The sequence below is a fragment of the Anas acuta genome, chromosome 5 (assembly GCF_963932015.1).
Source record: "Anas acuta chromosome 5, bAnaAcu1.1, whole genome shotgun sequence".
NCBI classification, from domain to species: Eukaryota; Metazoa; Chordata; class Aves; order Anseriformes; family Anatidae; genus Anas; species Anas acuta.
In genome coordinates, this window is record NC_088983.1 from 31,163,626 (window position 1) to 31,187,553 (window position 23,928).

At 51.1% G+C, this 23,928-nt stretch overlaps 1 protein-coding gene across 1 annotated transcript in view; it reads left to right on the top strand.

The window, feature by feature from the left end:
• The first annotated feature begins 3,036 nt into the window (after positions 1-3,036).
• Positions 3,037-23,928, top strand: part of BAHD1 (bromo adjacent homology domain containing 1) — a 36,550-nt gene continuing 15,658 nt past the window's right edge. Inside the window, exon 1 of the mRNA XM_068683656.1 lies at positions 3,037-3,168. The gene's annotated coding sequence lies outside the window, so the exon portion shown is untranslated. The remainder of the gene's footprint in view (positions 3,169-23,928) is intronic.

Genomic DNA, 23,928 nt, shown 5'->3' on the forward strand with positions numbered 1-23,928 from the left:
TCACTTTTCTGCTCCAAATATTGGTTGTGTTTAGCTAACAAAGTATGAGAAGTCGATTTCTGAAGTTGCTCAAACGCATCTAATGACTGGTGTGAGTGTGCTTTCTATTATATTAAAATTTCACTCACCAGGTGCTCAGCAGTGCTTTAGTTACCCTCCTGTTGGTCAGGGCTCACAGCAAAGGGAAGGACTCTATTAAAAATGTAATTTTTACAGGGGAGTTTGGCAGCCACATCAGCTTCAGAGGAGGAGCAGTGCAGTGCAGCTCTCTGCTCTGAGGAGAGAGGTGATCCTTTGCTCTGGATGATGCTCAGCTGCGTTAAATGGAGTCTGTGGAGATCCCATCCAAAACGGGTATCTCTACAGCAAAAATGGGTTAAATAAGAGTGTCTCGGTGGTTCCCACATTTAAAGACAGATTCTAACCTCTAAGGCAGGTGGTGGAGATCAGGAATGACTCTGCAATGCTGCACTGACAGAGCAGGCTGTTATGTGCTTTTTGCCAGAAACCCATTTATTTAATAATCAGCAAAGAGTACAGTCCTGCACGGGGCTGCATCCTTAACTGCAGGTTTTAGTGAGTGAATAAATGGTGGCTGTGCCTGCATTGTGAAACACGTTCATATCCCCTGGGATGGTCTCCTGACACATACCTGTCTTTCCACCTATTATGTTCTGTTTGCTCTGTAATATTTTTGCTTACTTCTCATTAGATACTGATGTGATGGTGGTCTCAGAAACATTTCCTTGCATGAGTGGTTTCCCATTTGAATGCTGCTTAAACAGCCAGGAAAGCTTATTGTTCAGTCCTACACAAGCGTGCAGTACCTTCCGACAGGGATCTGCGGACATGGGAAGCTGCAGATGCACTTAAAGGTACGCACACCCGCCCCTTGCTGGCTTCTGGGGCTGTCTGTAGCCGTTCGGGTTATTTTAGCTCATTTCTTTTCTGCTGCATCACAAACGTTTGGGATTTGTTTCAGGCAGGCTTCTGGTTTATCTGGACATGGCGCTGAGATGGAGCGCTTGCTCCCAGACAGAGCTCCCACCCTCTGGATGGGTTTCCTCCTCTCGGGGTGCTCCAGAAACACAGCGGTCAACGAGGTTTATCTGCCCCGCTTGTATTTGCTGCTACGTCGTCAGGTACAGTCTGACTGGGAGGTGGGTATGGGGGGACTGGTGGTCCTTCTTCCTACGCGTGAAATTGGGGCTGATGACCTGTTGTCGTCCACGGGGTCCTCAAATTCCACCAGGAGGAAAAGGCTGGGCTTATCCAGCTTCATCAGACTTCAGCTTGAAACTTCAGGTAAAAAGGAAACCACGCGTTTTTAGACTCAGTGTCTCCAAATAGCTGAATTCTCCCTCGTTTTTTTTGCGTAGCCCTTGGGTCCCATGAAGATCCTATTATCGTGCTCTTGCTTGTGAGGTCCAGCTCCAGAAACAATGCAGAGAAAGCACCAGAGCCTCCGGGGTCTCCTCCAGCTTTGCTGCCTGGCAAGCAGACCCTCAGGACTTGAGGGGTTTAATTTTTTGTGTGTGTTTTGCCTTCTTGGTACACTTTGGTTGCTTGCCCCATGTGCTCGTTGCTTGCTTCTCAGGAGTTTCCTAGGTTTAAAAGAAACACTGAGAACAAACAAAAAAAGAAACGTGAAACTGATGAAAAAGACTTCAGTGGTAGGGAAACCGTGGTTGTGTCCTAAGCTCAGCTGAAGACACCTCATCGCTGAGCTGCCAAGACTTGCTGCATCCCTTTTGTTTTTAAACACATTTTTTGGGAGAAATACCGAGGGTGATGGCTGATGGCCACTCTCCTGGTCAGGAAGAAGAAGAAATAGCCGCCATGTGCCAGGCCTGTGGTGGGGGCCGTGTAGACCTGAGTGTGTCCTGCTCTGGGCTGGACGTGGGGTTCTGTGGGGGCTGTGGAAGGGTTTTGAGGCACCTGGTGGCTGTGGAGAGTTTTTGGGGCACCCGATGGCTGTGGAGAAGTTTTGGGGCACCCAGTACTTGTGGAGGAGCTTTGGGGCACCTGGTTCTTGTGGAGGGACTTTGGGGTGCCCAATACTTGTGGAGGGGCTTTGGGGCACCCAGCACTTGTGGAGGAGCTTTGGGATGCCTGATACTTGTGGAGGGGCTTTGGGGCGCCCAATACTCGTGGAGGGGCTTTGGGGTACCCGATATTTCCCTGCTGGCTTCTTCCTATCTCCAAGCACTCGGTGGTTTCCCCGATGCCGGGTTAAGGGCTGCTGACCGATGGAGGAGAGCTCCTTGCGCTTCCCCCCCTGCCGATGCCCACGCTTGGGTCTGAGGCGTGTGGAAACACCCCAACCCACCCCAAACCACCCCAAATGACCCCAAATCGCCCCCACCTCCCCGCCACCCCCCGGCATCACTCCCCTCAGCGCCGCGCACCCCCTCGGGGTACTTTTCCTCCCCCCCTACACACACACAGCCCGGAGGAGAAACTTTTCCACAGTTTCGCTTTTTTATTTGGGGGGCAAACGGAAAATAAACGGAAAATAAAGGGGGGGGGGGGGCTGACAGCCGGCGGGGAGGGGTCGGCACTGGTGTGATTTGCCTCAGGAGCCTGAGGGGAATATGGGGGGGGGGGGCAGGGGAGGGAGGGGAAGAGGGGGGAGGGGGGGGGGCGTGGGGGGGGGGCGGGTGTTGGGAGGGGGGGGAGCGTGGGGGGGGGGGGGCTGAGGGGGGCGGGTCCAAGCGCTCCCATTGGCCACCTCCGGCGGTCAGGGGCGGCCGCCATTGGGCGGCGCGGCGGAGCGAGCGGGCGGCGATTGGCGGCGGACGAGGAAGCAGGAAGGAGGCCGGAGGGGCGAGCGGCTTGCGGGGAGCCAGCGGCGGCGGCGGCGGCGGCGGCAGCGGCGCCTCCTCCTCCTCCTCCCTCCCCCCCCCCCTCCCTCCCCTCCCGCCCTTCTTCCTCCTCCTCCTCCTCCTCCCCCCGCCCCCCCCCGCCCCGCTCCCGGCCTCTGCGCGCCGCCCGCCCGGGCCGCTCCGGATCGCGACGCCCTGAGGCGAGGGCGGGCGGGCGGCGGCGGGGGAAGCGCCTGGAGCCCCCAGCCCGGTGCCGGTCCCGCCGCTGACGCAGCAGCGCCGAGCCCCGGCCTCCCTCGGGCTCCCACCGCTGACGGATCCAGCCCCGCGGGAGCGCGCCCCGGTGAGTCCCCGCGGGAACGCGCACCCCCCCCCCCCCATCCCATCCCCTCACCTCTCCCGGTCCCTTCTCGGCAGCAGGTGCCGGGGCCGCCCGCGGGTACCGGGAACTTTCCCTCAGCGGGGGGCTGGGGGGAGAGGGGCCGGGCCCTAACCCCCCCCCCCCCTCCGGTCCCGGTCCCCACAGAGCCGGGGGGCAGCCCCCCAGGGCAGCCGGGCCCCGTGGGGCCGCTCCGAGGTGCCCCCCGGGTTGTGGTGCTTGGCCCCGGTCCTGCTCCCGCTCCCCTCGCTTCTCCCCCGCTGGCCCCACGCGTGGGGTGCAGGTGGCTCCGAGCCTGCCCCGGGGCACGGTGCAGGACTTCTGGGCTCCCACCTTCCCCCCCACCCCCTTTTTTATTTTTGATTTTATTTTATTTATCCCTTCCCGCTCCCCTCGGTGGCCCCGGTGGCCGCGGGTCGGTTTCCTCTTCTCCTTTTGTGTAGCGGTGGCTCCTAATGGAGGCGGCTTCTTCGCTGGCTCCCTCTTTTCCAGCTGCTTCCACGAGACGCAGGAGCCAGCGCATGTGACCGGCAGGACCGCGGCAGGCCGGCGGCGACAGCTCGACACGGGGATGCCGGGAAGGCATGGGGGGACCCCGTGTCTTCCACCAGAGCATCCTTCAGAAAACTCAAAGGGCTGGGGGGGAAAAACCCGTCAAAACCCATCAAAACCCGACCTTCGGGGTCTGCTCCCCTCGCCTTCTGTTCCCTTCCTGCCCTCCCGTTCGCTTTCTCTTCCCCCGGGCGCTTGGCTGAGGGAGGTTCTGGTTCGGTGGTGTCCCAAGGGATGTGGCCGCCCCTCAGCTCAAGCCCTAATTGTCGGGAGCGAGAGGCCGGGTCCTTGGTTAATTGATCTGCTGGCTGCAATTAGGAAGCCCTCGGTGTGATTGCAGGCATCAGGCTCGCAGGTCCCGCTTCTGGGGTCTCGTTTTTTCGGGTAAAGGTTCCTCACCCGTGTGGTGGTGACGCCGGCCGCATGATGGACCGGTGCTCCTGAAATCTTAATGGGATTTAAATATCAGCACGCCGCCGAGCGCTTTAACAGGAACATCCTGCTAACATATTCATCCCGAGCCATCCTTCACGTTTGTCATGTCCTGGCTACCTGAGTCGGTCCCCGGCTTCAGCTGCGACTGGCTTAAATATTTCTTTGGGGTCAAAACGTGTGTGCCGCTCTGATTTAACGGGACTTTTTTATGATTTAAGCACTGATTTCTGTTTGTTCGCCTAATGAATCCGGCGTGGCTTTCTCAACGTAGCAGCAGCGTAGGTTTCTAGCTGCTCTTCTTGAGCAGAAATGCTACCGCAGTGAGACGTAGCTTTGCTTAGAGGTGTAAAATCGCTTGGAAAACCCCAAACCTGCGGATGAAAACAACTTTGTGGGAGGGGAAAATCCTTCCTGGATGCTCTCTTTGGTGCGGGCTGACGGTGACAGTCACACAGAGCGATGTAATGCTGCTGAGAAGCGTGGCGCTTGGGGGGCAAAACCAGTCGCAGCCTCACTTCTGTAGCCGAAATGTTGTCGTTTTGGGAGCTGCTGAGTGCTTTTTAACCAGATTGAGTAGTTTGGGGCTGGCGTGCTGTCTTTCTTACCGTCATCCACATCACCTTTTTGTCTCTAGTCTGGCAGCCGTGTTATTTCTTTGTGGTTTTTGTTTTTTTTTCCTCTCTGGGCAAAATATGTAAATGAATATTGTTTGCTGTGGTGGTGTTAATTGACACTGTGTGATCGAGGGGCTGTACGGACGGGGGGACATGTGCCAGAACAGCCCGTGGATATCCTGTTGAGCTAGTGCTTGGCCATTATTTTGGGGAAATAAACCCTTCAGCAAACGCAGATCTCATGCTGTCACAGCACCATAACTAAGCCTCGAAAGGTAAACCTGTCTGTCCAAAGCAAACAGCTGAAAAATAATTAGGAGAGGGAGGTAAATGCCCGCTCACAGTTTGGCATTAAGTTCAGACCTCTGGGAAATGAAAGGTTGTATCTGGTGCTGCAAAACCCTGAGGGTATGCCCAAATCTTGGGTCCCAGCAGCAGCGGTGGGTGGATTTTTGTGCCCCACCTCACACTCGGTTAACCGTGGCATCGCACCCCGTGAAAGCAGCAAACCCCCTGCTTTCTGCCCGAGCAGCCGAGCTAATTAAGTTACAACCGTCGTATCGTTAATAATACATGAAACAGCAGTTTGGATAACTGGGAAAGACAAAAACTGGAAAATAAACACCCCAAAGAAGCCGTAAAATTAAAAAGAGCTTCAAGCACAAGCTGTGTGTGTTGTGCCACGGGCTGCCACCAGCCAGGATGGCTGTGTGCGCGATGGGAAGGGATGGGTGATGCCTTCCAGGGGCTTTTCTCCCCATCCAGACGCTTTTCTGGTGGTCTGGCTTGTTGCTTTGTGTTTTTTGTGTTGTTTACTTTTGCTTCCCGATGTATTTGCGTCCGTCTGAAGGCGGGTTATTGGCGAGCTGCGAGGAAGTTGGTTGGTTTTGCCACTGCAGATTTGTGTCAGCCTTCGGTGTGTGTATTTCCTCTGGGTGTGACAGCTGTGGGCCGTGGGTAACTCCTGGATGCAAAGTGCTTTTAAGGGGAGAAAAGGGAAAAAGGGAGGAGCTCTGGGTGGTGCTCACAAGGAGCTGTGCCCCTCGCTTTCTGATTAATCCTTGGGAGCCTTTGGGGAAGAGGATATTTCTTTGGAAGTGTTCAAAGCCATCCTGTGCAGCAGTCTTCATTCTCATTTGCACCAAGGGCATGCCTTAAAGGACAAAAATATAATAAATATATAACCTTCGTGGCCAGGTGCTGGCTTAAGTGAAGGAATTACCTGTAACAAGACCATTCTGATTTAACCCTCTGAAGTTTTTGCGCTCGTAAGCCCTCTATCAGCAACTGATGTTCTTGAAATAGGGAAAACGCACTTAGATCTAGGACGCGGCCTCTTTCTGAAGACAAAAAGGGACAGTGCAACATGCCTTTACCCTCTTACTGCCCAAGCCTGATGTCCTGGCATGTGGCTTTATTATTAAAAATAAAGTAAGAGCTCAGCAATATTTCACGTGACAGTAAAAAATAAAAATCCTTCCGTCGGAAGAATGGGTTGAAGGAAATCTGGTCTGGATGCAAAATGAAGTGAGGGAGAGATGTTATCATTAAACTGTAGGGTATCATTAAGAAGAGAAGATGTAAATCTGGTTGAAGACAAGCCCCTTTGCACCTGTTCTCTCACCCTGTCGATATTTGTGGAATTGGAATCTAATTAATCTGTTAAATGCTATTTCTTCTCTTGCAATGGAGGCAAAACCCTGGACAAAACAGGAGAATAGGAGAGCACGGGGAAGCTGGTGGGACGTGCAAGGTGTGGTCAGCTGAGAGCAGCAAGCAGCCTGAACCTCTTTTTTTTTTTTTTTTAAATGTATTTATTTTGCAATCTCTGAGCTGTTAATGCTGTGTTAATACAAGTCCTAGAGAACATTTCGGGTTCATTCGTGGTAGGAGTCACTCGGCGGAGGGCATCCACAGCCAGGCTCTGGCCAAGTAGGAGTAGCCGAAATGAGGCTACCTTGTGGCAAAGCAGTTCCCTTTCCCACGTTCATCTCATCATCGATAGACGCGGAATTTCACGAGCATTTCTCTAGGGGGTGTGTGGTTTGGTGCAAATTAAAAAGAAGAGGTGGGATGCTTCTGAGTTTTGCCTGGGCGCGCTCGAGCGATGAGCAGGCTCGCCACGGGGCGGGCGTTAGGCGGCGGCGGGGACTGCGGTGCCCTTCCTGGGCTGGTTAAAAACGGGGGAAAATGCCTCGTGTGAGGCACTGCGAGGCTGGTGGCACCGAGCGAGCCTGTGAGCGTGCTGTTAGCTGTGGAGTATAGCAAATAAACACCTCTTAGGACGGGAAAGGGGTGTGCATTGGCTCGCACGAGCTCACCGAGGGCGCAGCAGCGCCTTGGCGGTTTTAGCTTTTAAAAGCTTTTCACGCAGGGAGTGCTTTTATCACCTTTTTAAACGTTCAGACTTCTAGCTGCATCTTCGTAAAAGGCAGTTGCTTTAATTACTGCTGAGGGCCACGGCTGGCTGTTCATCCCTTGGTGCTCTGCACAGCACCGTGACCGAGCTCCTTGGTGGGGCGCTGCGGGGGTTTTGGGGATGCACAAGCATTGGGTCCCCCTCCATCCCCTACAAAAGACACCGTGGATCCCCTCCATCCCCTCCAAAGCCTCGTCGTGCAGCTGACGCTGTCCCGCGTGCGGCGGAGGGGTGCATGCCGCGAGCAGGTGGGCTGCTTTGGGCATGGAAGAGCGTGGGATTGATGCCAAGCGCCTCGCGTTCGGCGAGGAGCCGTTCCGCTTCCGAGCTGCAGGTTGCCGTGTTTCTCGTGTCCCAATTTTCTGGAACAAAGGTGTGACTAAACAAGGAAATTATGATTTTCCCCCCGGCTTTGTAAGCCGCATCGCGGGAATGCTTTCAGGCACCCATTGTTCTTCGAGCAGTTTTTTTATTTTTTTTTTGAAGGGCTTTGAAAGTGTGCAGCCTGCCCGGCTCGGCAGGCTTCATCCCTATAAAAGAGCTCGGCTTGAAGCATCTGCCTGCGTATCAACGCCTCAAAATATTTACGATGCTCTCAGCACCAAAAACCAGGTCCTTCCCTTCGCTTGCCTCGACCCAAACTGCTTGGCCCCCGGCGGCTGCTTTTCGGCGCCCGAATTCTCGTCCTGGAAATAAAAGCGCAGCGCCGGAGCAGCCCCCGGAGCCAGGGGCAGCGCTGGAGCCGCGCACCGCGCACGGCCTTCTATTGTTCCCGGCTGTGGCCTGCGCAGAGCGCTGAAAATAGCACGCTCTCGCCCGCCGTCGTGCCGTGCCGTCTTTGTGTGTCTCCCGGCGCCCGCCGGGTACCTGGAAAGGGCCGAAAGCGGCAGCGGGAGGCGAGGCCGGAGCTGACTTTCCATTTTTTTGCAGGGCAGCAGCGCGGCGAGGAGCGCGGCCGAGCAGCCGCATCATCGCCGATGCCGCCCGAGCCCACGAGCGCCCGCTCGCACCGAGCCCTCCGCTGGGGAAGTTGTGCCAAGGAAAGGAGCGTTGGGAGCAGACCCTAAAATGGAGGGGGGCACGGCGTTAACGTGAGCACGCCGCAGGCACGGGCTGATGGAGCGCGTTCTTGGGAAGAGCATGAAAAGGAGAAGGGTCCCCGGGGGCGGAGAGGAGGGGGGCACTGACATCTCCCTCTGTGGAGCGAGGCTTGAGAGGCATCGGGGGGGTTTGGGCAGGGGGAGGTAACCAGCGAGGATCGCATCGGTAAGCAGGGGAGGTTTGGAAGCGCAGGCTTGTGAAGGAAACTAGTGGGCAGCGCAAGTTTTCTGTTGTTGTTGTTGTTTATTTAAAAAGAAACGCACCAGCAGCACGTTCGGTTTTGTTTCTTTGTTTGTCTAGCTCAGAGGCAGTGCAGGAAAGCAAGGCTGGAGGTGGCTTGGAGTAAGGAGACGGAGCAGATCTCTCCAGAGCGAGGAGGATTGCAGCTGCCAAATCCTTTTCCTCTGCTGTCATGTGCAGACCGAGAAGAAAAGGTTTCTTTTTCTTAAAATACCTGGCTAAACGCCAGGTGGCAGGACAGGTACAAGAATCCTGACGTCTTGGACAGGCAAAGCCCGAACTGGGATTTCTTCAGACTTGAGCAAATTGCTGGAGTAGTGGAAGCGAACCTGGCTTTTGGGGGGATTTGTGCCCTAACTTAGTAACCCCAATTCTCCCACGCATCCCTAATTATTTAATGATGGTGCATTTGTTATCCCAGCATATACTGGTGGAGGCAGAATATGCAAAGATACCTGCCCCCCTTCTCCCTCGTGAGAGCCCTGTCATCTTCTCTCCCATTCTTAGATGCTAGAATTAATTACATTCCTAGGTGTCTTTCATTATTTGGGATTTCTACCATCTTTCTTGCAAAGAGGTGAACCCTTTCAGACTCTGGAGAGGACAGGCAGCATGATTTGGAAAGCACTGTTTAGCCAGCCTTAAAATAATAACAATAATACAAAGGATTTCCGTTTGTTCCAATATCCATTTGTTTCATATAGTAGAAGAAGATCCAGAGGATGATTCCCTCTTCAGAATACGCTACCAGCTTCTCTGAAATCGCTGTTCTGAGGCCCCCAGGGCTGTCAAGGTGGGATTTAAAACACCCTGCACCTCTGGATGCTGGGGAATAAGGAGGATGCAGCTTTGCTTAGGAACTGTGGGTCAGCATCTATGTATTAGATGTGCTTCCCGGCAGTCATTAGGGATAACTTCAGCCTGGCCCCGAAGTTTTTTGGTGCGAGCAGCGTGAATGCAGTGCAGAGAGTGCCTTGCTACCTGCAAAGGGCTCTTGTCTGTGCTCAGCCTACGTGTGATTCGCATCGCTCGTCCTGCCTGAAACCGCTAATGAGCTTAACAACTCTTCTGTTTTCTCGGTGCTTAACAAAAATTAAATCCTTCCCTGCAAACAACAGTGTTGCGGAGTGCTCAGCCCGGTGGTGCTTTCATGCAAGGACAATGGGGAATCGCTGGCTTTGCCTGAGATTCCACCTCGAAGCTCATTACGGAATAATTAGCTGGTTCTTGACTTTGCCGCCGAGTTTTGGGGTTTGGGGGGCTTGGGGAAGGTGTTTCCTGCACTGAAAGCATGACTTGTCTTGAGACCCGGCCTTGATTTTCAGACATGGGGCTGTTTGAAACTCCATCTGCCCACTAAGTGAATGTCAATCCAATTTAGGCTTGCATATGTTTCCAAGGAAACCATTGGAGGCAACGGTGAGAAATGGACCACGGAGGGGCAGGAAAGCGAGCGCACCAGCAGCATTTCCACTTTCCAGTACTCAAACACGATTAAAACCTAGTTAGCTGTAATAACCCTGTGCAGAGCAGTGGTTGGACTACTAAAGTAAAAAGGAAAGTGGCTTCAGGTGCTGCCCCCGAGGTCTTTCCCGTATAGATTATGGCTTTACAGAGTGCAGTCCCATTTTCCTTCCCCTCTAGCCGGCTGGAAAACTCATGCAGCTGTGTAAAACCCTGTCCATCCCCTCGCTTGAACAGAGCGAGCTGTAAATGCTTTCTCTCCCTCCTACCCAAAGCAGTCTCTATTAAAAAATTAAAAAAATAATAATAAAATAAAGTTGAAAGTGTTTGGGCAAATCTAAGCTCAATATCCTGAGTGGGCTCAAAGCATTGAGACATCTCGGTGCTGCACAAGGAGCGTTTTTGGGCTGGTTTGGATATTCCTTGCCCAAGGAGCAAGGAAAAAAAGGGTGAATATTTGGCAATTGGCTTCTGATCACTCCAGCGGGCTGAAGGTGCTGCGGTGGCCTCAGGGCTCATCTTTTACCCAACGCGAAGGGAAACCTGTAAGGTTAGACTGAGCAGAGAGCTGCATGGCTTCCTTGGGCACCTTTTACATCCATGGGGCTCTAAAAAGCATCCCCGTGCCTTGCTAGCACTCCCCCAGGGTAGGAAGCACCAGAGTGGTCTGGAGACTCAAAGACAGGATTTGCATTTGGGTTCAGCTCGGAAGAAATGAGCGAGTTTTTTTTTTCTTCCCCATTAGGAGGAATTTTCCTTTAATTGAGAGCTTAAATTCTGTCTCAGGCAGAATTGTGAGCCTGCCTTGCTTTCCAAAGAGAGGCGTATTTCTGCCTGCTAATACAGCCATTAAATAAAATGTTTATCTTGGTTATTGAAATGAGTAGCAAGGTTCTCACTTCGGAGCTCTAAAGCGGGATATTATCTGTCATTTTACTTTAAAGAATGCTGCTGGCTCGCTCAGGTTTAAAATATTTTACTGTGACAAATAGCTGAAATCCTGGTATCTGGGGATATCCTGCGTGGGTATATTGGATCCTTGTGTATCGCAACTGCAGTCGGGGGCTGAAACTCCTCAGCTCAAAGCTCTGTGCAGCTGTCGTCCAGCATCAGATCCTCTTTGGATCAAATCTCTGGATATTTGGGCTGCCAGCGGCAAAACTGGCTCCGGGGCGGTCGCCTTGGGTCCTGGGACGATGCAGTGCTGCACCGGGGGGGGCTTTGCAGCACGTGCTTTTTTTTTTTTTTTTTTTTTCCCTTATCAGTTGTTTTCCTGTTCACTTCTGCGTGCAGCTGGGGTAAGCAACGCTCGCTGCAGCTCTCTGCCCTCTTCCAGCAGCTCCTGGAAACTTTCCGCCGGTCGACCGGCAGCGGCAAGCGTCTCCCGCTTTGGCTCGGTGTCAGCTGGCAGCTCCTGCAGCTGCAGGCATCCCTCGCGGGTCAGGTCAGAAAATTCAGGGCGATTTTGAAGTATCAGGGTGCTCTTTTGAGAAGAGCAACTTGTGTAGGGTTTTTGTCCCTACTTAACACGCTTAGATGTTTTGAAGCCAGAGCTTGACTTGAAGGGGCCTTCCTGAAGATCCAGTCGGAGGTACCTGGGATGTTTCCACAAGACGAGGCTGAACTGCTTAAAAGCTTTGTGCTTCCAGAGGGGACGTCTCAGTTACGTTCTTTCGCCACTCACCTGAGGTGGGTTTGCATTGCCGAACGTGTGTGCTCTTAAAAATGAGATGGAGAAAATCACAGTTGAGTTTTTGGGCACCTGTGCTGACTGTGTGGCCCCTGCTGCTGCTTACCCGTGGCAGCATCAGGTGCAGAAAAAGACCTTGGGGTTTTTGTAGCCATGCTGTGAGGCAGGGGATGAGTTGTACCAAAGCGTTGCTGATGGATATCCTTTTAACCTTCTCCTTAACCCGAACTTCTCCAGGCAGTCTGATGCTTTTTCTAGCCCAGCAGGAAGGAAAGATGTAGGAAAAATCTTCTTAAATCTCCCTTGGCGCAGTGTAAGTCATTTCCTTATCCCCTGGAGAATGCCATGCTGCTGTTCTGCGTGTTACAGGCTTTTTTTCCTCCACCCTTTTAATTGCATGACTTCAGCCCTTACACCCACCCTTGCTGGTCGCTTTGCATCCCTTGGTGCTGCCTCACTTGTCCCGTGTTAGACGCAGTGCAGAGCCATGAGCTGGAGCCTGCTCCCACCTGCTCCCATCCCGCATTCCTGGGCACATGCCCCAGGACGTTTGCTTTTCTTTCACAACAGCGCGATGATGTTGACTCACTCATCTTGTGCTCCTCAATAAACCTCAGCTGCGAAGTGCCACCTTGCTGGCTGCTTTCATCATGATTTCACTCCTGCCTGTCTGGGCTGTAAATTGTGGGTTTGTCCCTATTGATGGGCATTTAAAATATATTTCTAAATGTTTTTTCTGGCTCATCAGGATCCTACTGTGGATCTGTTACTTGTCCAAGACTTGCTAGCTCCCTCTCCAAGCATCACCTGCAGGTGACTTGCTAATAAAATATTGAATGGTCTCAGGCCTGCCCTCAGGGAGCCTGCTATGTCTTGCTGTGTTTTGGTGCTGAACTGTGAAGTTTGAGGGGGAAAAAGCCCTATTTGAGGCTGCCTGACAGCAGTTTTCTTCAGGCCACGTATCCCTTGTTGGCTCCTGGGGATGTCCCTGGGAGCAGCCGGAGAGTAACTGAGGAGCAAAACCCAGCGCCCTGCTCCTCCCGCGGAGCACTAACCAGATTAAGTGGCAGCAACCAGACAGATTAAACAGATGATTCCCAAATACTTCTCCTTGCAGACAACTGCTGTTAGTGGGGCCTGTGCACGTGGAGCTCTTAGGGCAGGCTTTGTGGGTCAGGTCACGTAGCACAACCTCACAGAGTCCCTGTGGGACAGGGGGCACTCACATTGACCGGAGCTCCAAATAATTCAATCCCTAACTCTCCGGGCAGAGCATTTAATTTATTCATTGTTCTTAATTCTTCCCGGTTCTTTTCGAAAGTCTGACTTTCCTTCCAGCTGTGCAAGACCCAACACAACCTGAAAAGTGCTTGGGTGGCATTACACGGCTCGCCTTCTCGTACCTCTCGCACCAACAGCTGAGCTCGTTTAATCACTCCCTCTTTAAATGGCCAAATAGTGTCACGCCTGTGTAGGTAGATAAATGCAAGTTAATGAGGGGATATAAAACAAATCTCTCCCAGCACGGGTCTGTGAATGCTGTCCGGTCCATTTAAGGGGGATATTTGTTGCCATGACTGATCAGACCTGGCTGTGAGCACGTGCGCGTACTTAAATACACACCTCTAACGATGTGGGTAAAGGATGGAGGAACGGGGCCAGCTCCTAATGGGGCTTAAATGGGCTTCTGGTGGTTAGGAGAGCTCCTCCAGCCCTGCTCAGGACCTGTGGTATCACGTCCCCCTGCTTTCCTGCGCTCTGATGTTCCCCGTTAGGTGTGCTCAGGGGATGGAGGTCCCCGTGCCCCAGCCAGGAGGTTCCATGGCATCGGGCACGGTGCTTGGTCCGAGTGCGATGCTCCGCTTTCCCCAGCCCACCCCAGACCCCAAACAAGCCGGCAAAGAGCCAAGGCTGGGCACTTAAAACCTTGAAGGGCTAATTGCTTAGTAATGAAAAGTGTAATGACCGAGCAATTAACTTTAATCGCTTAGCGGCTGGTGGAGGTTGGGGCTGGTCTGATGAAGACATTAGTAACGTCAGGTCCAAACCTAAAATCTCTGTTCCTTGGACGGATCCAGATTTCCTGGGTGCTCTGTGTGCGGGCCAAGCCTTCAAGTCCGTAACCATCACCTCCCTGTCTCCCTGCTGCCTTAGCAGAGCGTGTATTTCAGTGTCTAATTACCTTCCTGGAGAGCCAATCTGCTCTTTAAAACAAAAAAAGAAAAAAAACTCACGCACCTGACGGCAGAAAATCCCTTGTCTGGACAGGTGGGTGTCCTGACACCAGCACAGGAATTACGAGGCTTGTTCTCCGTTGAGAAATCAGGAGGTGTTGCAGCACCCTTCGCTTGGGCTCGTGTTTTTGACTGACCTAGCTCATTAAAGCAGATGAGCTGTGAAATTTTAAGAGGAGCTTTTTCACCTGCCTCATACTCGATCATAAATGCTGCGCGCTTGCCTTGCAAAGAGGGGAGGGGGGTGGAATCGCAGTAAGTTGGGGTACCCTTGGTGCATGAATATACACCTATGTGGATGCTATTAATTGAGACAATTTTTTATGGGGAAAAAAATGCACAGTTTTAAATGCATACAAATATTTCTGTAGAGGTATTTTTAGATGGGCTTGCTTCTCGATGAAACATGGGCACCTTACCATTTTTAGGTACTGGGGTGGAAACGGTGAAGTACGGTGTCTTGAAATTCTGCTCTTCCTTTCTTGCAGCTGCGGGTTTCTAGATCTACAAAAGTTCTGTCTGGTATGATGAGAACAGCCTAAATTTCAGCCTCATCCAACCTACTTTTCCAGGAGTAAGTTCAAAGGCGGAAAGTTCAGCTCCAGGTGTAAGCTCCGCTGAGCGTTGAGCGCAGCGCTGCGGCGCATGGGACGCAGGGAGGAGAGCCTTGGGTTACGTGGGTGCCGGTGGGAGTTGTCTGGTGCACTCTGAGTATAAAAAAGGGATCAAAATTTACAGTGGCGACATCTGAAATGCCAGGAGAACATCAGCTTTATGGACAGCTCGCTTCGTGCAGAGCAAGCTGGGGCTGAAGTTGTGCAATGCTTCTGAACAAATTGCGTAGAAACAATAGATGCTTCCAAATGAAGGACGATGCTGTCTTAAGGACTTCCCTAGGACGGAAAATACATTCAGATTGCAGTTTTAGTCTGAAGAGGTAGTTATGGTCAGCGTGCTTCAGCTAGGGATGAGTCAGAACACAGGAATCCTCTAAAACCTTACACGAACTTGGTATTTAACATAGGCTTTTTTTTGCCTGCCCGGGCTTAAGGTTTCTGTAAGTTTAAATCAAGGTTATAAACATGCATGTTGTAGATTTTAAAATCCAGTTTCTCTTCTGCACCCCCCTTAAGGATTATAACTGATAGAGTCAGAGCCAGGAGCCTCAACGCCAAGGATTCAGGTGCTGAGGTGGGGCTCTGAGTTTTGAGGGACGCTCGGAAGTTACAAAAATACGGTGAAATTATTTAGGGGGAAATAAAAAGGTTCTTGTTAGGTGCATTTTGGGTCTGATGGTTAACTAAACGTTATGCCGAAGGAATGCCCTGATTCTCCCTGAATTTCCTATGTTGCTTTTTTCCCTCCCCTAAAGCAATTTCTGAGCTTGCTGAGTAGAAACGTGCTGCCTTTGGATCTCAAGGGTGCCCCGCTGACAGTTTCCAGAAGGAGTTAAAAGAGTGAATAGAGACCTCTGTGGAGGCAGACTTACCCAGGAGGGGACAAATCCAGGTCCAGAGACAGGACAGCAGTGACAGCCAGGCAAAACAGAGAGGAGCTGGCAGGGATGAACCTGCCCTCGAAGTCCCCAAAGGCGGCACAGTTTTGCAGATGTGCCTATAATACCTGAAATCACGGCACACCTCAAATTATTTAATTTGAGCAGCTTGGAGGAAGTTCCTAAAGTGTTCGGGGAAGAGGGTGATGCTGGTATATAGAAGAGCTTTAATATTTACTTTAGAAAAATCTCGCACCTTGTTCTTCAAAATACAGCATCTTGGAAATAATTTGTTGTTCCATTTTGTCCGTGTGAGCAGGAGCGGTGCCAGAGCGATCTGAGCAATGTGACACATGATTGATATTTCACCAGACTCAGCCTTCTGCCGTGTAGGAATTTAGTTTGCATTTTGCATGTATGGAAAATCAGATGAGCAGGGCTTGGGTTTTGTTGTTTTTCTTTTTTTTAAACCGTGATTAACTTGATTGGCAAAGCTTGTGCTCCTTCTAAAAACACAACTGTCGAAGCTCTTGAAATAATTTTTGCTTGGTTTTTCAAGCTACTTATAGGCATCGTCCAGGGTGCTGTTAGCGTAGCTGTCATGTAGGCAGCTTCACGCTGAACCTATTTAAAGTTCTAGTAGGCAAGTCTTTGTAAACAAGGCATCTTCAGCGCGCCTAGCGTTTTATAGCTAGCAGTGGTTGCTGCTGACGATCTCTGGGGTATTTCACGAGAATTGCAGGATCTGTAGGGCTGCTGGCGGAGGGGAGGGCGGGGACAAGCATCCGATAGCTCTGACTCACAGTGTCAAAGCAGTGTAGAGGGAGAAATCGAGCGATGATTTCTCAAGTGCAGACGTCTCTCAGGCTGGGCTTGCTACCGAAGACTTGGCTTTAACAATCTGGAAACTTTTGTCCTGCCTGTTTCTTAGGTGGCACCCCTCCCGGCTTTCCTGGTGCTCCCCTTGCTCGATCCCTGTAGCTTGCTTGCCTTCGTTAAAAGGAAACCCTAACGAGCACCACGCTGGGGAACGATGCAGCGAAGGCAGAGTGTCAAAACGTCTCCTAGGCTCGAGTGCTCGGTACAAAGCTTTCAGCCTTGCGACGAGCTGAGCCTGAACTCCACCCCACCTGAACTTGCAGACACCAGGGATTTCCTCTGCCATCCTGGGCTTCATTGCCACAGCGTGCTCAGGGCTGGTTATTCACAGTCCTCGCTTTTTTTTCCTTTTTTTTTTTTTTTTTTTTTTTTTGAAGATTGGTTTTGAGAGGTGAGAAGCCGGCGGTGGGCTTTGCACTGCGGGAATAATTACAGCGTTTGCGTTGGCAAAGGAATGGTTTCTGTTTGGGCAGGGGCTGGCTTTCTGCGTGTGTTTGTTTGCTCGTATCTTTAATGACATGGCTGCGTCTTATTTTTCCCCAGGGTCCCTAAACTGCTCTGTGCACGAGCAGGCAGAGTTCGGAGAAAATATCCAAAGCTGGTGACTACCAGCCCTGAGTTTTAGGGTGGCCACTGGTTCCTGCTGGTGCAGCTGAGAGGCTCCCTTGGAGGAGGGGATGACTGCGGGATGGAGATGCTGAGCAGGAGCAGCTGGATGTTGTATCACCCTTAAGATATTTGATAGCTCAAAGCTTTGTTGGCATCCTTGTAAGTCCCCTGTAACCTGTTGGAAGGCAGAAGAAATGCCTATGAGTGAGGAAGGATATTGTTCTGTACCTCCCTGAGGAATCAAAGGGGACAGAGCAACATCCTGACCACTGATTACTTCTGATTTTTGATTATTTTCTGAAGTCCCCATGGAATTTTTGGGTAGTTTTGCTTGTAGGTTAGCACAGCTCTGCATCTGTTCTTGAGAGAGCAGGCACGAAACTGTGGCTGCCCTTGCTCTGAATTGCCCTGAGCTGATTTCTGTCGGCTGCTAAAAACACTGAAACTTTCTGCGGATGTGCAGAAGAACAGCACTTCATGGTCAGGTCACAATCAGGATTGTGGCAACCATTGGTGGTGGAAATCTTCAGTTCTTACAGGCCATAGGAAGTGGTTTTTGCAAGTGTTGGTCGTGCTTGTGCTACGAGGCGGTGAGCGAAGGCTTCGCGTTCGGAAACTTCGGTCTTCAATTCAAGCCTGTGAACAGAGCGCGGCTCTGGGGCTCTGTCTGGTTTTGGTGACTGATTTTGGGGTTGCTTGGGTCATGCGTGACTTCCTGCGCTTCTCCTTTACTACAGCACACACTGGGTATTCAGCCCGAGTGGTACCTTTTTGCTGAAAATGTGAGAGAAAATATGGCATTGTAGCATCAGAAACGGGGAGAGGAGAGACGGGGCCTTTCTGCAAAGCAGCGTGCTTTTCCCAGACACCGTGGTAGATCCCCAAATAATGCGCCTTGTCATTGATGTCAAGGGGCCATCTTTCCGTGAGATGCACTTTACCGTGCTGAGCCTGGTTGCAGGGGCAGGGGAGATGAAGCAGGCACTAGAAACCAGGGGAAGGCTTTGGCTTCCCAAATTGCTTTGGCCAGGGAATTTTAAAGTCCACTTTTTGCCTTGGAGACTTGAAAAGGGCCATTTTGTCCAGGGCAAGCCGTGTGGTGGTGCTGGTAACGCAGGGTGTCTGCCCAGGATGCCAGGAAGGCTCCTGTGTTTTGGGCTCCCGGGTGCTGCTGTCAGGTTTCAGCTTTTCCCTTTTTCCAATTTTTTTTTTCTGCTTTATTTTTCTCTTTTGCGAGCCGTGCTTGCTGGGGCTGTGGAGAGTGTGAGAACAGCCGGAGAAATTTAATTTTGGCTTCCCTGCAAAGTGCTCCAGAGCACTGCCACTAGGCGAGATCTGAAAGCAGATACTCAAGAATAGGACAGGCCCTCCCAAGGAATCAGCCGCGCAACTTCTCTGCCCTGCCGGGCTGTTAAGAGGTCAGGCTCATGTTTATGCAAGTGGTCAGCCGTGCAAGCAGGGACTGCACCCCGGCGTGTTCCCTTCGCAGCTTGCCATCGCTTTCAGACAGGTAGAGCGCCCCTGGTTTGAAGCATCCGCCGATAATTGCAGTTGTTTCAGCACTGTAATTCATCACGGGCCACACAGCGACGTGCCTGGAGCAGCAGCTTTCACAACCAAGCCATAATTACTGCTGTCAGACCAGGGAGGGGAGTGAGCAGCCCGTGCAGCCTGGGGATCCTCTCTGGGCAGTGCAGGAGGTAAAGGAAACCCCGCATCCCTCCTTGCTTGCCTTTCTGAAGCTGAAGAGGCACCGACTGCATCAGCTGGTGCGGTCTTCACCTCGTTTTCAAGAGGTGCTGGCAAATGGTGAGGGTTGTGTTGATGAGAGAGAAAAACAAGCCTTTTCTGCAGGGTAATGAGCTCTGTATAAACAGTTTTCTCTGGAGCATGTGGATGATGGAGCTTTCGATGAGCCTCCAGAGACAGATCAGGGCTGGACCCCGCGAAGACAAATCGCAGCCCGTAACGATTGTAATTTTTCTAAATGCTTGAGGTTGAAAGGATGCTCCTGCTCGTGGGACTCGCGCAGCATTTAGGCGATTCAGCCTGGGATACCTGACGCTTCGGTGCTTTACCCAGATTTCCAAGAGCTCCTGGGAGGCTTCCTTCATGCAACACGTCCTTTATAGCACCGAAAGTGATCTGACTTTAAAAGCAGCAGGGAGAAAGGAGCCAATCCTCCAGACACTTGCAGTTATGGGGTTGTTGTCACAGCGTAAGCTGCACCAATTTAAAAGAATATAACTTCTTCCAGCACACAAGGGCTGAAAGTCAACAGCACAATGCCGTGCGCAGGGAGGAAGATTCCTGTTGTTGTAACTCTTTGTATGTTACTGAAGTGCCAAACGGATTAGAAGCTCTAAAAGCTTTAAATTTCTGTGCTTTTGGCATCGTCTCCTTGGAACGAGCGCGTCTCTGTAGTGAAGCCTTGGAAGGGAAATGGTGCTTGAATGGGTAGTCCCAGACTGGTTTCTTCTAATTTCACTTGCAATCAAGTGATGGAGAGGAAGAGACAGATGCTGCAGCTGCATGATTACAGAAAATGCAGCTGTTAGCACACTTGCTTATTTTCCTGCTAATGAGGCATCAACTCTCTTCTGATTTTGCTGTTTGGGTCGTGCTTTTATTCTGGCAGAAAACGAGACCGCTGCATTTAGCTTTGAATTTCTGCAGTCGGGTCAGGGTTCTGCAGCTGCCGGTATAATTTTTCTGAACTGGTCCAGTTTGAGGAAGGAGAGAGCGACTGCAGCGAGCTTTAAAATGCCTGGTGGGCTCTGCACGCAGCTGGCTACACCGAGCTGCTCCGCCAAACTTGTTTCACTTCTAGCAGTTATAAATCACCGTCTCCTTGCTGCTAATCCAGTTCCTCAGCTGCAAGCAGGAGAGGGGTGGTTCTGCCGTAAGTATCTTCACTTTCAGTTCTTCAGCTAGTGTCGTGATTTCCTGGAGACTGCTGGGCACAGCTGGCTTTGCTTCGTGAAGCCAGACAGAGGTGGAAAGGGGACAAGCAGCCCTGACGCTCCTCCTTGGTGGCTGAATTGAGCGCTGGCTGTAGATAAGAGCTCTCGGTAAGCTCTGCGTGACTCGGATTTTTAAGGCATGATATATGCTGTCAGATATTTCAGTTTCAAGCAGCATCCAGAAGCTCTGCTCATGCTGTATGCTGCGGAGAGAGAAGGGATTGCTGGCTCCCAGGTAAGTCCGTGCTCAGGAGTTTTGCTTAGAAGTGAATGGGCAGGACTAGCCCCCCGGCAATTGTAATGCAAGCAGTTTGGTAAGCAGGGAATGAGTTCTTGCTAGTCCTGTGTGCGAGATGACTTTTTTGTTCAATGGAGCAACTGAGTAAGACTGCTTGTTTCTGGATGCGTGCCCGTAACAGGGATGAATCGCTGATTTAGCGGGCTCGTTTGCTTCATTCCTGTTGTGGTACCTCTCCAAAACTGGCAGTGGCATCACTGTAGTGGTCTCGTAGCAGATCCTCCTGGCCCTTTCTGCACTTCTGTCCGGCAGATCGCAGACAACTGGAAAACGCAGCCAGTTCTCTGGGCTGAGAGCACCTTCAGTGGGACTGTGAGAGAGTTTCTCCAAAAGGGATCTCGAGGACCTGACTGAAAATGTTGTGGGTGGCTTCTGTGGGATATGCAGCCAGGTGTTGGGATCGTCCACCCCCTGCCATCAGTCACAATAAACTCACCCTGCATACGGTTCTGGAATAGCAAGATCCATTCCAGTTGCTCAACCTGGTTGTTCTCACCTCTATTAGAGAATTATTTCAGAAAAAGGGAATTAAAAACACCAGCTTCGACAAGCTGCCCTGTGGGTCGTGGCAGTTGATTTATCGTGGTGATATCCCGGGGTAGTTCCCTTTGTAGAAACTGAACCTTCTGAACCACGCTTTGTAAGTGACCACTTCCAGGCTCAAAATCTGTTTATTTTTACTGATGATGTTGAGCTACTGCAGAGCAAACGGGACGCAGTCATGCTTTTGAAAACAAACACAGTTCGCCTAATTTTTGACTTAAGGTTTTTAGCGGGGTGTGATCTGGAAAAACGACCTGCTCTTGGTCTCCAAACTGAATGCTCGAGCGGGTCGGGGAGAAACTTGGCTGATTGGGTTTGTTTATCCAAGGAACTTGTGGCAATTTGTGAGGGAGCAAATACAGAAGTCAGCATTACTTCACTGTGATTGTACTCCTGCGGGTAGCCTGGTGTTTCTGCTATAAAGCTGCATTTCGGAGGGTTTACAATCATGTGGAAGTGTTGCTGGATGGAGCTGATGTTTTCCTTGCTGTTGCTTAAAGGATTTGCGTGGCCGTGATACCAAACCGTGTGGGGTTTGCTTATTTTGTCTTTGCACAAATTTCCAGATACTGAGTTCCTCGTCTGCAGCTGAGCTCGGAGTGGGGGAGAGAAAACATAGAGACCAGATGAAAAGGAGGAGATCTCTGCAGATGTAGCCTCCTTCTACTAAGAAGTAGTAAATAAAAAGCCTGTGATGGCTTGATTACTGTTGTGCCTGAGAACTCATTGTGTCAAAGAGCTTACGCGACCGCGACTCTTGAAAAGGATCGCGTCGAATCACTGTGTTCTTCACACTTTAATGCATTTTTGACTCGGTATCTCTAATGTCATCTCTGTGTGTTCAACTCGAGTGTTTCTCTTGACATTCCGGTTGCAGTTGTCAGTGATGAAAGCTGGTGTAGAGAGGAGTTGGAAATACGCTACAGCACGCGGGACGGTGATACCTGTTCTGCACCAGAATGCAGATTTCACATCTGGGCTTCAGAGAGGGAGGTGTTTTTGTTGCAGTTGGAGGAAACGTGCATATTAAAGCTCCATTTTTATCTAGAGTATCATAACTTAAAGCATTCCCGTGCTTAGGCTCTGGAAAAGATATTTTATGTAAGCTCTTGTTTGTCTTGGCATTCCCCGTGGGGTCCAACAGGGAAGGCAGCCACCGTGCTGGTACTGATTCTCCACTTCATCGCTGGAGAAATTCCCTTCCTTCAACCTGTACCAAACTTCTTTTTATCCTTTGGGCAGGTCTGGTTTGAACAAAGTCATGTCTAAAGTACTCTGGTTTTAAGAAATATCCTTCTTTATTCAAACACTGCTGTGCTATAAAGCCTCAGCAAGTGAAGGACGTGGAGTGGTGGCCAGAAGATGACCGCTGCTCTCAGGAGAGCGATGGGAGCTCGAGGAGAAGGGGCAGCTGATGCTGGTTTTTAAGGCAAGCCGCGGTTGGTTCATTTTTTTCCCCTCCCTGCTGAGCATTTCTGCCAGAGGTCCAATCTTTTGTTGGGGACAGCAGAAAATAGGTTTGGAGTTGCAAAGAAACCACCGGTCTGTATGGACTGGGAGACAAGCCTTATTTGCGCATTTTGTTTTTTCAATAGAAGTCCTCTTGCTAGCTCCCAGGGTTGGCTGTGGTTAATACGGCTGCTTGTGCAAGAGTTACTCAGATTTGGGGAGAAATTGTCTGTCTGAACTGATGAACCATCTTCCTAAATTCCAGATCCTGTGTTGCTTATCAGAAAAAAAACACGGATGTATATAAATGTTTGCTCCCCGTGGAGCGCTCCAGTTTGGGCACTAGCCAGAGGAGTTATCCCACACGTAACGGGGTGTAAAGGGTTCAGTCACTCCAGGACATCCCAGGAAGGCTTTGACATCTGCAAAAACAACGTGCAAACCACGGCGGCTTTCAATTCCTGGTTTTCTTTTAGTTAATGCATACGGAAGCAAGTCAATTAAAACACACTGGGCTTTTTTCAAATAGATAATCTAATTATCAGCTTGATTAAGCCATATCAAATGAACAGTTCTTGTAATTTGGTAGCTTTGTTCTCATCACTACAGATGCAGGAGCTTTAATTAGCCAGCCTCCAAGTAGCAGGCCGGCGTCGATCGTGTCAATCGCGGGGTGCTGCAGCCGAGTAAATACCTGGTGCAGGGGGCATCCAACAGCTCCCGGGTGGATGCTGGTGGGAAGCCTGGCACTTCGGTGCCTATAAAGGGAATCTGACTGCTTTGTAAACACCAGTAAATGCAAGCGATCGCCCTTTGCTGCTGTTTCCCATGCTCAGATACAGGCAGTGTTAAATCTGTTCCAACATATCTCAATTAGACTTTTTTTTTTTCAATGCCTGTGGTTATCCCAAACTCGCACCCTTTCGTGGCTTTCAGCATAGAGCTCGGGGCGAGCCGTTCTCCTCCGACGCCTTCCTGCACTGGCAGGAAAAGTTCCCTCTTACGGTAAATCGGAGCCGGACCGTTTCTTTAACTTTTTACCTGGCTGGGAAAGTCCGGAGGCGGTGGGGCCGGCCGGGCAGCAGCGTGTCGGGGCGCAGGGAGGTGGTTTGCTCAGCCTCGCAGGCAGATGCTTATCTCTTCCTTCTTCTGTTTTGGACATTTGTGTCGGTTTTAACGGTGTCCTTTCCATCTAGATGGAAAGTCAGGGATGACACGGCTAAGTAATCCCTTTCCTCTTTCTGAGAGCCTGCTCGAGCCTCTGCCAGACGTGGTGATTGGGTTGGTGGGAGTCCGCAGCTTTTACAAAACGCGATTGTGGGGAACGACAGCAGCACCAGGTAGCCAGGTCCTAACCTGTATAGGGATTTGCATGTATTTATTTTATTAGTGTTGGCAGATCTCCACCTAATAGACCCAAGTTTACTTTTTATGTGAGTAGGTGGACTTTTTTTTTTGTTTTTCTTCTGTCTAATTGTTTCAGAAAACGACAGTGAAGCAGCCTGCCTGTACCAACACGCAAGCAGTCACATACCTGGCATTTATTTCTGTGCCTACCCTGGACCGGGATTCAGATGAGCTTTGGTAGATGCGATGAGAGTTTGTAACGTGGTAGAGACGGCATCAGCTTAGCGGGGAATGCGTTTGGGCTGGGAGCTGGCGAAACAACTCTCTGGATAAATCCCGGTTTTCCTGGCTGCTGTGACACTTGCCGTCACCACCTCGCCTTTAATTACTGC